Below are 14,905 nucleotides of genomic sequence, written 5' to 3'. Positions count from 1 at the left end.
AAAATAAGTATATTACAAAGCTCTATTAAATTAACACCTGCAGGAGGTGTGGATTGTACAGAAAAGCTTATAGGCAACACAGTAATCCCACCCCGGGCATCTTCACCCCAGTTCTACTCTAGAGAGAAGCATGTCCTGGTTTTGGCTCATCTTGGTGGTTACCCTCTGCTGGTTATTCTTGGTTTACTCCCCCACCCCATCTCTTTTCCCCACCCCTCCCACTGTCTGTCTTTTCCTGTGTTTAGGGAGAGGTGAATGTATTCCCTCCCTTCTGGCTTTAGCTTAACTCCAGGTTTCCAGCCGTGGTTGCGATTTCCTGACCACAGCGCCCCTGGTGGTCACTCCTCCATTGTTCCAGGGCTCACTGGTCTTTCTTGCTTACAGTTTTTTAAACTCACATTTACAATGTCTTCCTCTGTCCCTCCAGCCTAAGGGTGGAAGGACCCTCATCTAAAACCAGCCCACAGCACCATAAGTAGTCCCTTCATTAAAAGTCTGTATTTCTTATCAGGACACTAAAAGAGACGCCTCGTCCTTTCACATTCTATGCTCATCACTTTTACACATTAACTACTGATGTCCAGCCTTAATACTCGCCTCATTCCCCCCGCTGCCTCCTCCCTCCTTCCTCCAGTGTAATGATACCCTCGATTCCAGTCCTTCAACCACAGAGACTTCAAGCCACATATTTAAGCCACTGTTTTAGTTCATCAGTCACAGCCTGTAATTGTTTTGGAAACAGTCAGTTCTCATCTCCCTCCATTTCCCCTCAAGCCCTTCCTCGGCCTAATTTTCATCTGCTGTGCATATATTTTACATTGTGAAGGCTTGTAACATTTTCATTCTGTTCTGAAACCACCTCAATTCTGTTTTTTTGTGTTTTTCCCCCAACTCTAAAGGTTGAGTGGAAGAGCTTAAAAAAAATAAAGGGCATTTATACTATCCTGACCATGACTGTGCTGTTTCCTGCTGTCCCAAGTAAGGGCTGGATTACATTCGCTTCTCTACTTGTCTCGTGTCAATACCCCCAGGTCCCACAACGGAGAATGCTCCTAGGGTCGAGGTCTAAGGGATTCCGTTTTCCACCTTGCCAATTACCTGGATCACATCTTCAACTTTTCCCAAGCCTCCCATTATAATTCCCATTTTGTCAGTCACCTCCCTTTGACTAGGTGCACTCTGCAGGAACCCTCCCCTGCTTCGCCCTTGGCCTTCACCAGGAATGAGTGCTGACGGGTTTGTCTCTGGCTTTCAATCATTCACCTTCCACACTGCTTTCTCAGGGCAGGTCCCACCAACCCCTGTAAGCCATGCCTTCCTCTGTCTTAGCTTACTTCTCATTTTGTTACATCTGCATCCTAAAAAAGAGTACACGGAAGGTATGCTTTAAAGGAGGTGGCATAGCATAGTGGTTAATAATGTTTTATAATTCACTTCTATTTGAGAGAATAGTTTAAAAAAATTAGTATTTATTATACTATTCTCTTAAAATAAAGGGAACAATACTTTAAAAACCCTCTCAAACACTTTTGGGGGGTCGAGAGTTGCAAGTAAAGGACTTAACTGTCTGAGTCACGTGCATCTAACAATCTTGTTGTTCACTATTTATGTTACGGCAATATTAATCCATGAAAATATGGATTTCACGTTCAATTTCCCTTTTATGTACTCAACAATAGTTTTATTAAACAGAATTCATCCATTAAAATATTGTTCTCAGCATAAAGATACCTAAGATGATACCCACTGGCAACCTATATGCATCTGGGAAGGATATTTCTGTGGAAATAACGAGTAGCTATATTTAACTTATTCATCCACCTACTCCTCCAAAAGTATTTATTGAACACCTACATCTGCCACTGTTCTAGCTGCTGGCGGAATAGTAAGTAGTTCAAGAAACAAAAATTTGCCAACCTCAGTGAATGTAAACTCTAGTGGAGTCAAGAAGCAGGACTGATTTTAGAACTCTGTAATTGCTATGAAGAAAAACTTGAGTTGATCTGAAAGTCCGAACCTTACAGAAACCATCCGAAGGATGTGGGGAATTGTAACACTCTCATAAAATGTATTTTAGTCCACGAAGCCACCGCTATTCTCAATACAGTCCCACTGGGCAGTGACAGTTATCAAGCTCTTAGGATCAGACTGAGGGAGCAGCAGGCCTGAAAGGTCTGCAGACTTGTCCTCACAAAAGGTCTCCATCAGCTCAGAACAAGAGGTAGGCAGTCAGCGGGCGCCTTCCCGGGCCATCGCCAAGTGAGGCCACTACTTCAGGCCCCAGACATCATCAAATGCCAATCCCGGGACGCTCATCTCTCTAGTCCAATACCGTGTTACCCCTAAAATAAGACGTAACCGGAAAATAAGCCCGAGCATGCTTTTTCAGGATGACATCCCCTGAACATAAACCCTAATGCGTCTTTTGGAGCAATACTTAACACAAGACCCGGTCTTATTTTCGGGGAAACACAGTATCCATAAACGGAACAAACAACTCGGTAAAAAAGAAGAAAAAAGAGAGAATAATTATACTTCATTATTTCATTAAGTTTTTTCTCTCTCTTTTTAAACGTTTTCTGCATTTTGTAAAACAGCTAAGTTTATTCTTCCCCTATTTAAATGAGCCAACTGCAGCAAATAAAGAAGCATTAAAGAAGATGAAGAAAGGTATTTAAGAATCCAACAAATGTTTTATAATGGTAACGATGAGGATTAAGGCAGGTGGCTAAAGGTAATAAAATTACTTGGCCCCAAACTTAAAGATACAAACTACGATGATTTTGTACATGTACTATGTGACAGGTTTTCTGAAGAAACACACCTTACATACAGAGTGTGTTCAATAAACGTTACTTAACTTGATGCTGGAAATTTCTGTAGCAGAAAATAAGCAAACAAAAGGAGACACACTTTCTTTCAAATGGGAGCAATTATTCTGTGCCCAATGGACACAGAATAACTGAGGCAGGCTCCCAAGGGACGGAGGGAAGGATGTTAACACTGGACATCCTGAAGAATCCGCCAGCCTCCCTTTTGATCTAAAGCTTTCTCCTGTTCTGCTGACTACCTTTCTTATTCTTGATTCCTCTTCTTTCTCTATTATCTTTTTTCCCTACCTCTCATTTCCACTTTATTTCTTTTTACACGGTATTATAAAGTACACCCAAGAATTTGGGTTTGCTTCTTTTCAGTGTCACATTTAATGTTCTTTTCTTAATTTAAAAGGTACATATCTTTATCATTTCCTTTTATGCTTTTAAGCATTTTTTTTTACATTTGAGTATGGGTCTGTCTTGACTTTTCTTTTTTTCAATAAAGCAGGCACTATTAAAAAGAAAATGTGCCTTCCTTCTTGATGTGGAATACGGAAAATGGTCGTGGATAATTTGGACATTCACCAGTTGAAAGCCAGGACTAGTTCAGATTTTCTCTAAAATTTTTTAACAACAACAACAATAATTGTTAAATAATGATAATAATAATGGTACTCACTAAGTACCAGGCATTGTTCTAAGCACTTTATACATTAACATAGTTCTCACCACAACCCTATGAGGTAGGCACTGCAATAATTTGTATTTATAGATGAGAATTTGGGTCAGAGATTAAGCAACTTGCCCAAGGTCAGACTAGAAGTGGTAAAGACAGCATTTGAACCAACGCAATCTGGCACCAAAGCTCAGTGCCCTTAACCACTTAACTGTCTATGACAGGGGGTGGCAAACTTTTCTGTAAAGGACCAGGTAAGAAATATTTTAGGACTTAAGGACTACACATGGTCTCGTTTCATAGTCTTTTTCTTTCTTTCTTTTCCTCTCTCTGTCTCTCTCTCTGTCTCTCTGTCTCTCTGTCTCTCTGTCTCTCTCTCTCTCTCTCTCTCTCTCTCTCTCTAACAGTCTTCTACACATGTAAAGAACCTTCTCAGACATAATCAGCCCCACAGGCTATGAGCCAGTCCACTATTTTTCACTTAGATAAACTGAGAAAGCAAAAGTGAAAGATCCACATGGGTGGGTTTATAATCCAGAGTCCATGAATGGCCAAGAGCTCTCAATTGTGGGTTGCCATGAACACAGTGAAGGTAAAGAAAATGCAAACATCAAACTAAAGAATTGTAGGTGGTTTATGGACACACAGTGGGACATATAACTTATAGACAGAAACCAGGAGCAATGATCACAAATGGGAATTAATAAAAAACAAAAATCTAAGTGAGTTTCAACAACCCAGTATTTCACAAGTGGAAAACTCTGGATATTCATACACCTTCCTTACTTCTTAGAATTACTATTGTAATCTGCTCACTAACGTCTAAAAACAGTACCTGCATAGTAAAGAAATGCTTTATTTTTCATCTGCCCTCATAAATTAGAATTCGTTTTGCGTTATCAAAATATCCATTATCTTCAACATCAGACACCGAAGAAGAGTAGCTAATTAGTACGTCGCTCAAGATTCCTGCTGAATTTGGAAATCGTAAGAATATGAACTTCATCTGCCTGTGTTCTTCCGGGTCCTCTGGCAATATTCTACTCACACAAATATTAACATGTCATAACCACTTACCACCTGAATTTTTGAAATAAGCTTTTGTTATTCTATATATTTTACCACAACTTAATTTTCTTTTAAAAATCAAAAGCTCTATTTCAACAATGCCGCAAATCATTTCGATAAACCCAATCAGAAAGTAGGAAGTGAAGCCCTTTCTTTTGGCTTTTGACTCCTCAAAGTCAAAAGCTCAATCTACAAATCCCACCTCTTAGACAATTTATTCCTTAGAAGTAAACATTTCAGCAAAATCTGGTTTAGAGTATATATTGTTAATTATGTTGGCTCTTTTGTTGGCGGAAAAATAGAAATCTAGAAACAGACTTACTTCTACTTTCTTTCCTATCAACTTTGGACCATCTGTTTAAAATAACTAGAGCTATTTTCAGCAGTTAGGCAATTGGTTACATATAAAAACAAAAACAGATGCCTGCTCTTTTAGATCACTCCGTTATCAAATATATGAGCATGACTTGCGCACAAAGAGTCCAGTGTATGTTACTCGCCAAGCCTGAAACTGTAGATTCTTAAAAACACTATGGAGCAACTCAGGACATCATTTCATTCCTTCTTATTATTTCTTAGCAATTGCTAAATACACAAGAATAAAATAACGTGAGGAGGAAATTTTTTTACAAGCAGTTAAAAATATTTCCTGTAACACTAGATTTTTACCCCCAACTTGGATGCCCTTAAGAATTTGTGCATTTCTTCTGTTGAGAAAAGTTGCTTACCTAGTTAATTTTTACCTGAAGTACTTCTAAATGCAGAAAAGTCCTGTAGTTAGCCTTTGTTGTTTTTCTTTGCCAACAGTGACAAGTCAGAGATAATCTCAATGAATACTTAAATACTTTTCTCCTTTACATAGTACAAAGTATATCCTTTAAAGAGGAAAATCAAGGTGAATGTTTTCCCTGTGAAATTCCCCTCTTCTCTGTTCTCTTTTTGGTGCTGGGAAACTACCTTTCTCCTATAGGAAAAGTTTCTTTAGAAGCCAGTGTACTTTGTCCTTGCCAGGTCAGAGAGGGGTTAAGTTTAATTTACAGAGCACACCTTCCTTGTTGGTGGTAGGCTAAGAGGAAGGAAGACCATAGCTAATCCAGCGGTTCACTCCTTTTATCACATCCCTCTCCACCCCCCACAGCTCTTTATCTGCCCTTTCTGTTCTGTCTCAAGGCTCACCTGGATTTGCAGTTCAACACTTAAAGGACTACTCCCCCCCACACACAAAAAAACCTCCTAACATATTATGGGAGATACAAATTGTGCTGCAGCAGCTCTTTAATTCCTCTTCCCCTAGGACAATATTTAAACCTTTACTTGAAATATTATCTGTTAATAAATAATTTGATAAATATTATCTTTTGGTAAAATTAATGAAGCACTGTGCTGTGGACCCTTAGTTGCTCACTGAAGTCTGTTCTTCCATTCTTCCACAGTGAATGCACTGTGACTGGGTACATGGCCATCAAACTAGAAATCACACTTCCTAGCCTCCAGATGCAGCCAAGTGACATAGTGACAGTGAGTGGCAGGGATGGGTACCTTTTCTGGATTTAGGCCTAAAGACCCTCCCCTCAAGCTGGGACACAGAAGTGCCCATGACCTTGCTTTGCACGTAGACGGACTTTGCCATGTAGGGAAGGTAGAAAAACAAGGTAGAAGGAACCTGGGTCCCTGAAGTTCTGCAAGGAACATGACTGCCTTGCAAGCCTGGCATGCTCGCCGTGCTATATGAGCAATTAATAAAGTTGTATCTCCTATAATTCGCTGAATCTTGGGGTCTCTTTGTTGCAGCAGCTTTACCTTTATTGTAGGCTTTATCATAATTCGTACAAGCACTATATGTAGCACTGTTCTGAGTGCTTTACATTGAATTACCTCATTAATGAGCTTCTGAGGAAAATACTGTTATTATTCCCATTTTTCAGATGAAGAAAATGGGGCTTGGAGGGTCGAGTGATTTTCCCCGGGACAGTGCAATGATCAACAGCATATCTGGATGATGCAAAGTTCAAACGCCTAACTACTAAAGTACAGGATTTCTTAAAAGGAAACCTATTAATCACCTGGCAACTGTGCCATCTCACCCTTATTCAGATTTTTCTTGTGTGTCATCTCCTATGTATCTAGAGCAGAAATACTATGAGTTCAAAAGTAAGGGATATAAATTATACTTGGCTTGTCCAGAAGCAACCATAATCTACCGTTTGTTGAAGATCTAAAATTGTATAAAGCCCCCAAACTTCAACAGAATCAGACAGCAGACCAAGCTGAAGCAGCCTTCTGGTTGAAACTTCTCACTTCCTTTCTAAAATCCTATTATGTCACACACAAAGCCTAGGTCTGTATGTCAACCGAGTGCTGTAAGACACAGGATTAATCCAAAACCAACTCATTTTGGCTGAGTTTCATATTATGTTTATGAAAGGGCGGATGAAACACTTACATAACCTTGGGGTTTTCCTTTCAGTAACACGAGGCCACACACCTTTACTCCTCCCCAACTTTTAGAAGTCAAACCAGGAGAGTTGCCAGGATATATGTACTAGAGGGGTTTGGCTAAGTGAAGGGAGGAAGGGGATTGAAAAGGTGAGCTTTTTAAAATTTTTACATTTGATCCCTTAAAAAACTCATTTTGCTTAAGAATCCACTCACTCTTCCAGAAAGCTCTTATAATGAAGTGCCAGAGTCCATTGATTTGTTCACTCAACAAATACATATTGAACACTTACTGGCTGTTGAGTACTGTTGCAGACACAGAGAACAGTAAGTACAACTAGAGTTAGGAGATGGGACTAAAGCAGTAACTTCCACATAACAGCCATGGTTTTTTAATCCTAACTGCAGCTCGGGTAAAATTTCCAGAATAAATTGTCTCATTCTTTAACAATTGCAAAATACGTAGACCGTAAAAAAAGAAAACCCTTCCCTTTCTGTCCTTACCTGTCGGACAACCCTCTGTCAAAGGGGGGTGGGGGTTAGAAACACTGTTTGTGTCTATGCGTTCAGCATCACCTGTGCAGTCACAGGTGAAGCCTTACCACTGTCTCCACAGAGCGTCTCCCGTTCCAATCCTTTCAGAAGGGCTGACTGTACATTTAAAATTCATATGCATCCATCTGCTTCCCTACATCATCGCCAACCGCACTAGGTAGTAATTAACAGGAGATGAGCAAACAACATGAATTCTTTGCCAGCATAAGCAGGTATTTCATTATTTAGCTCGGTCTCCTCATTCCGTGCTTGGTTAAAAGACAGAGGAAGAAAAAAGGAGTTGGCACTCCATAGGGCAAATCATTTCTATAAAAAGAAAAGCTCTTCTTACATTTGATTACCAACTGTGGGAAGAGGAAGCTGTGAAAATACCACCCGTGAGTATTACGTGAGTGATTTTAGGTGGCTCTTCTAGGTAGTCGGGTATGTCTCCGGCAGCAGCGTTTAGAAAATGCTTCAGTCCTTCGCTGGGAGTGGACGACGTGGCTTTTCTGCGGTGGCCCATCGCCTGCACTTGGGGTTCTGCCCACATGCCCCTCCTTATGCCTCACTAAAGTGCTATCTGCTTCTGGCTCAGCCTGGGCTTTTCAAGGAACTGTTCAAAACTTCCAAATGTGACTACATTCAAATACTGCTTCAGGTCGTAATAAAACACTTTTCAAATGTAGCATTCTGTCACTAAAAACTAGTAAACATTGCTCTGGGTTAAGACCTTAAGTGGCACTCATTTTCAACGCAATTATTAGAGCTCTGTGTTCATGTGCAAACGATGAAAGTGAAGACTGCGCAGCTCAGGCAGATCTCCACCCGGCCTCAGAGACCTTACAGTCTCTGCATGACTAGAAGTATACACAGAATAACTCTAACAACACAGAAAGCAGCAAGTTCCACAAACGGATAAACACAGCCCTATAAGCAGTCAAGGAGGGAGAGCTTACCCTGGGGTTGGGAGAAGGGACCCAGCTGGAAAAGGAAGTATTACAGAACGTGGGCGGTACCAAAAGGAAATCAGCACCCCATGTGCCCAGCTGTGAAGGTGCCACCCTGTGCCAGCTGCCATCCTCGGTCTCCAAAGCCTTTCCACAGAGTAAGGCTAAGGAGGCAACAGTGGCAAATGCATGGAGATGACAAAGTGCCGAGGGGACATGAGGGGTTTCTGTAAGGCAGGAGCCCAGCGTGTGTGTCAGACTGTGAAGGAAACAGGATAGGACATCACGATTAGGGCCAAGAGGGCTAGACCTGGAATGGCAAACCAAGGATCTGGGCCTTTCTGGAGTACATAATAGGGACCCACAGGAAGTCCTTTAGAGGGGAGTAACGTAAGGGCCACACCTACAGGAGGTTATCCTAGAAGGTCTGGGAGACCAGCGGGAGGGCAGTGGGCAAAGAGCCTCTGACCACAGTTGTAGCAGTGGGGCTGCAGCAAGTGTCAAAGCAAGACAGAGGAGCGGGCGGCAGAGAGAGGGGAAGTACTTATGTTATGATGCTCCACTTTAAAGGTGGAAGCTCACTTCAGTAAGCAACCTTCTGTACCCTCACCCTTCACCCCCACCAGGCTCCTCAAATCTTTCCTTCAACACTGCTTCTCCAACAGTCACATGCATACCAACTCACTCTCCCATGGGTCATTAGTCTTCCTAAGAACTCCTAACTCTGCATTTCCAAGGCAGTGACTCACCTGCTTACCAAATCCCTTACTGTAGCAGAGACTACCAGTTGCTCCCTTAATATTCATTTCCCCTTTTTCTATGGTAGAGGTCAGCAAACTTCTGTAAAGGGCTGGGGAGTAACTACTTTAGGCTTCGCAGGCAATATGGTCTCTGTCACAACTACTCAACTCTTCCACTGTAACGTGAAAGCAGCCACAGACAATTCATCAACGAAGGGGTGTGGCTGTGTTCCAATACAATTTTATTTACAATGACAGGTAGCCGGCTGATTGGTGCTCAGATCATTGTTTGCCAACTCCTGTTCTAGAGTAACAGAAGCTTTTACAGGTGTCTAGTCGACTAAAGATGACGTTTTCCAGCCTCCCATACAGCTCATTGCGGTCATGTGACGCTGTTCTGGCCAAGAGGATGTGAGTGAAAATGACCTGTAGAAGTTCTAGATCACCCCCCTCCTCTTGGCTGAAAAGACACTGTGGTGAGTCATCTTTGACTGTGAACACGGGGCAACACCCTCAGGATGTCAGAGAAACAAAATGGAAGGAATTTATCTATTGAGATCCCAATACTAGTTCTGGGCCAGTAATGCTCCATCTGGAATTTTGTTAGAAAGAGAAACGAAAAGCCCCCCAACTTTTAACTTAGGTCAGTACATTTGGGGGCACCTTTTTATAATAAAGCTCTGCATTTTCAAGTGTAGCTCAGTGCCCAAGGCTGGATTCAGAAGGGGAAAGACTTTGTCACAGGGCTATCGAATGATCGACGAGCAGTCACAAACCCACAGTGGTCAGATGACAATGCACGAATCTATCATCATCACGGGAACGGATATCTAGTGAAAGCTTACTCTGTGTCATGTACTTATAAAATACAACCTCTTCCTTACCTTGAAAGCAATTATCGTCACAATCATTTTCTACCAATGAGGTTCAGAGAGATTAATATGCCCAAAGCCATACTGCTCCTAAGTAGCTGCACAAATATATAAACTCAGGGACACATGACACTCAAGCACATTCTTTCCCCCCAATCAACTCCCTCGAGTCAAGGACAAGCCACAGGAGCCAATTCTACGGTGATATTTAGAGATGGCTCTGTGACTCCAGGTTTCAATTTTCAAACTGAAAAGCACCACTAAGATCCACTGATTGATGGCTCCATTTGGTTTAATTACTACTCCCCTCTAAAAGCCAAGTAAACCAAACGACACAAGGTTACATGACTTGCCCAGATTCCTTTGAAAGGCTTTAAGAATGCCAGAATGTGGATTTCATGAGACAGCCACAGGGGCTGCCAACTGGGCCCCAGCTTTGCCACCACCGCCTCCTCCACGGCCCATTACAAGTTTACAGCCTGGACACCTGCTACCCCAGGCTGAACAGAGCCTGCAAAGCAGTTTCAAAATACTCCAGCAGAGGGGAAGGGCCTCTTTTCTCTCCAGGAAAGGCTGAGCAAGGCCACCGACATCTGCCATTGACCCGAGGCTGTCAGGTGTAGCATCCGTCTCTGCTGGGGGCGTTGGCACCTACCATGGGGACCATCTGGCTCCATTTCCCTGACTGCCTGGCCTCTCCTGTCCTGTTCAGCCTGGAGGCCAAGGAAAGTCAAGTTCACCCTGAAATTACGGCACAGTCAATGGCACCCACGGAATGGTAGATGAACCCAAAATTCACTTGTGAAAAATTTAACCTACTTCAGATTTAAAGGAAAGAGCTACTTCAAAAATAGTGTGATTTTTTTTTTAATAGCGTAAGTCGATCTTTGAAAACTTCACTTGTATAATCAGCTATGAATACCTAATTAAAAATTATATATTATATTTAGTTGTTTCTATACCACAGATTATAGTGTATTTAAAAAATGTTTTGGGAAGGACAGGTGGCTCAGTTGTTTTAGAGTGTGAGCTCTAGGCAACAGGGTTGCCAGTTCGATTCCCACATGGGCCAGCGAGCTGCACCCTCCTCAACTAGAATGAAGACAACGAGTTGCCGCTGAGCTCCCAGGCGCCCGGATGGCTCAGTTGGTTGGAGCACCTCCTCTCAACCACAAGGTTGCCGGTTCAACTCCCACAACGGATGGTGGGATGCGCCTCCTGCAACTAAGATTGAACAACCGCAAATGGAGTTGGAGCTGAGCTGCGACCTCCACAGCTAAAATTGAAAGGACAACAACTTGACTTGGAGTTGACGGGTCCTGAGAAAAACACACTGTTCCCCCAATAAAGTCCTGGAAATACACACTGCTCCCCAAATAAAACAAATGTTTTGTTACAGAAATGTAGCAAAGAATAAATAAGTCTATCTTGAGTGGAGCACAAAATTAACCTGTTCTCAATTACTTTTTAAAACCAATTATTTTTAAATTTAAGAAGGAAGACCTCACCACCAAAATGAATATCTCTAAAGACTTCCAGAGCCAAACTATAATGGATGCTGAACTACGCAGACATTTAAAATCCTATTTTCAAAGAATGTTTTGAGATATGGAAGATGTTCTCACACATATTGTTATGTTAAAAAAAAGCAGGTTTCAAAAAAGGCTTATAGACATTCTTACTATTAAAAAAATGACTATGTATCTATATAAATATGCACCGAGAATTAGTCTGGAAGTAAATACCTCAACATTTTAACAGCAGTTTTCATCCGAGTGGTAAAGTTACAGGTGATTTTTATTTTCCTCTCAGCATTTTCAAAATCTTCTATAAAAGTACATATTTTTAAGGGAACTAGACTGTATAAAGAACATCATGACACTAAAGGCACCTTTTACTGTGTTCTGCAAGAGGATGCAGAATGTGGTTTGGGGAATAGTGCAAGCCATTTTACATCCAAATCACGTACACAAATCTCAGAAACTCACACATTAAATGGCACAGCAAGTCTCAGTGCTCTGACAGGGCACATTTCAGAACGATCAGAGATGTCCCACAGCCTACGGAGAAACGGAGCCACTGGGGGCAGGGTTCAGGCTCATTACAACACACAGCTATTAGCTACGTTTTATCTTTACTAAATTGACATTAAAAACGGAGCGGGGCGTGTGTGGAGCACTCAGACATCTGTGACATATCATTATGATATCATTATGGAAGAATATTTCCAGGAATCCTAATTCACAATTACTGCTTTCAAATTGAGAAAAGAGAAAAAACCCCAAAAATCCTGTTAAATTAAAAAGGAAATGCGTTCACGTCACAATTTAGCAGTAGCTCAAATCAACTAGAAATCAGTTTCTATTTCACAACAGGAGTTACTAAAACTACAGAAAATTCTCACAATTAGGGAATAAAGGTCAGAATAAAGTCTAAAACCAGAGCAAGTATCTCCTACCCCCAGTCCCAAGGCACAATAGAGTCCAAGGCTATGTATTTATTTGCAGATATTGAAAAAAAAGTCATAATGGCTCAAGCTAAGAAATTTTTGCCCCAAGTTTCACACTAATGGTCACATGAACCTCCAAGTGCTATTTCTCAGACAAACAGCCTCTTCTTTTAGAAAGTCAACAGATTATCGAAAACGCCTAAACTAATCAAGCTCCTTTACTTTTTAAATGATGGAACTGAACCTCTTAACAGAAGAAAACAGGACTTTGAAAGAAACATTTCAGGAAAAGGTGAAGGTAGGGAGTTTCAGGAAAATGTCTGATAAAATTCCATTGCTTTTCCAAAACAACAAAAACTAGTTTCCCAAGCCCCAAAGACAAAAGCAGAGCTGAAAACAAAAGTGTGTTCTCCAATTACACTATTCCTAAGGGAAACACACTTTCACTTGCTATTTTTCACCAAATATTTTCTCTACAGGGTTATTTTATTTAGAGACAAAAAGACAACATAGACTGAATAATGTATGTGTGTGTGTCTGTGAATGTGTGAGTGTGAGTGTGTGTGTGTGTGTGTGTGCGTGCACACACATCCTACAGAAATATATAGCTTTATGGAGAAAATGTACCTGCCCTAAATAAATATTTAACTGAAGAGAACATTTTCAATAATGAAACAACAATGGAGAAAGACACGTAACAAAACAGCATTAGTCTAACTAAAGAGCAAGTTCAAAGAGATGAAGATAGTATGGTAAGAGAACAAAACATCACTATGATAATAAATAAGACTCTGATCTCTGAGCATGAACGTGAAGAGGACGGCACACACACCTTTCACGCAGGCTGCCTACAAGGACAGCTTCCCCGTACCTCTGACTTCCATCCTCCTGCTCATGACCAGTCTAGGAAAGTAATATGTGACCACAGAAACGCCTGCCTGGCCTGTGCCCAACTCGGTGACTTCAACTGCTCCACATTAATAACAAAAGCTGCACAGAGGGGACATGCGGGGAGAGAGGAAGAAATGAAAGACGGGTGCAGACTTCTAAGAGCAAAATCTATCTCCTGGTAAAGCAGCTCACCAAGCACGGTCAGAAACAGCAGCCTCCTCAATGGAAAGTATCAGTTCTCTTTATAGAGCCTTCCATGCCATGCTTTTCAAGTTTGCATGAAACTTGAACGACGAAGAAAAGGTTTTCATTGTGACAGACTGTAGTAAACACAGAGACTTCTGTGCCAGGGGCTGTTCTGAGCACTTTACGCAAACTGACACAGGGGCTCTCCAACGATCCAATGAGGTAAGTGCTATCAGCCTCAGTTTACAGATCAGGAAACTGAGGCACGAACAGATATAAGACTTTTCGAAAATGACGTAACTAGTCGTGTTGAACACAGGCCGTCTGGATCTGGAGGCCAAGGGCTTCATCATGACACCGGGCTACCCCCCACGGAGGCCTCGCTAGTGCAGACAGCCCTGTGTGCCTAACCTTTGGGGACGACATGGTCACTGCCACTCCCAGGGCTACCACTTTGTTGCTGCTTTCTGGCTGTTCCCTGGATTGGAGGGGAAGGGCAGGAAGCTACCTTTCATTGCGTGCTTGCTTTCTGTCAGCCCCTTCAAAAAAGAGCAATGCTCTCATCCATCATGTGGTATCAGCATTATTATTATTATTATTAGTCCCAATTTACAGATGAAAAACTGAGATTCTGATGGGTGAAGTACCTTGCTGAATACTAGTGAGAGGCAGTGCTGGCATTTGAATCTCCGTCTGTTTGTACAGAGTCTGTGTTCCTGCCTTTACACAAAGCATCCTACCTCCCAGTCACAGGTTCATGCCCTAAGTGTGCGACTCATCCAACAGCCAGAGATGATCTCCCATATTTGAGCTAATTGTTTTACAAATGAATGGAACAAACATGGAGAGTGAGGGAAGAAAGGTCAGTGAAATTCTCATACAACAGCAAAACACAAACAAACAAAACAAAACCCACAGAAATTCCCACTTAGGTAACAGAAAGCGCATTTGGGGGGCACAAGCTCAGCACTGCTGCAGAGAACCATGAGGTATAAATATAACCAACTGTGTATTTCTGATGCACATAAACTAAGCCTCTGCAAACCATGTTACATTTTACATGTCCTACAGGGACTCACTCTGGAAAAGAATTCTGTGGTCAAATCCCTTTGTAAAGTCAAAAGCTCTTTTACAATAATCATCCTCTAATTTACTTTTAAGTCTTTGAATATCCAAAAGCAGGTATATACTATTTTACAAACCTAATGAGGTGTATAATAATCCAAGTTATCTTACACAGATTTGGGATCTAGTTCTGCCTTAAAATTGAAAAAAAATGGACCGTTA

At 41.6% G+C, this 14,905-nt stretch overlaps 1 protein-coding gene across 6 annotated transcripts in view; it reads right to left on the bottom strand.

The window, feature by feature from the left end:
- Positions 1-14,905, bottom strand: part of GAB1 (GRB2 associated binding protein 1) — a 115,203-nt gene that overhangs the window by 59,773 nt on the left and 40,525 nt on the right. The window lies entirely within an intron of this gene.

Source organism: Rhinolophus ferrumequinum, chromosome 18 (assembly GCF_004115265.2).
Source record: "Rhinolophus ferrumequinum isolate MPI-CBG mRhiFer1 chromosome 18, mRhiFer1_v1.p, whole genome shotgun sequence".
In the NCBI taxonomy this organism is placed as follows: Eukaryota; Metazoa; Chordata; class Mammalia; order Chiroptera; family Rhinolophidae; genus Rhinolophus; species Rhinolophus ferrumequinum.
Note: the sequence above shows the minus strand (reverse complement) of the source record. Positions and strands in the feature narration are given on the sequence as shown.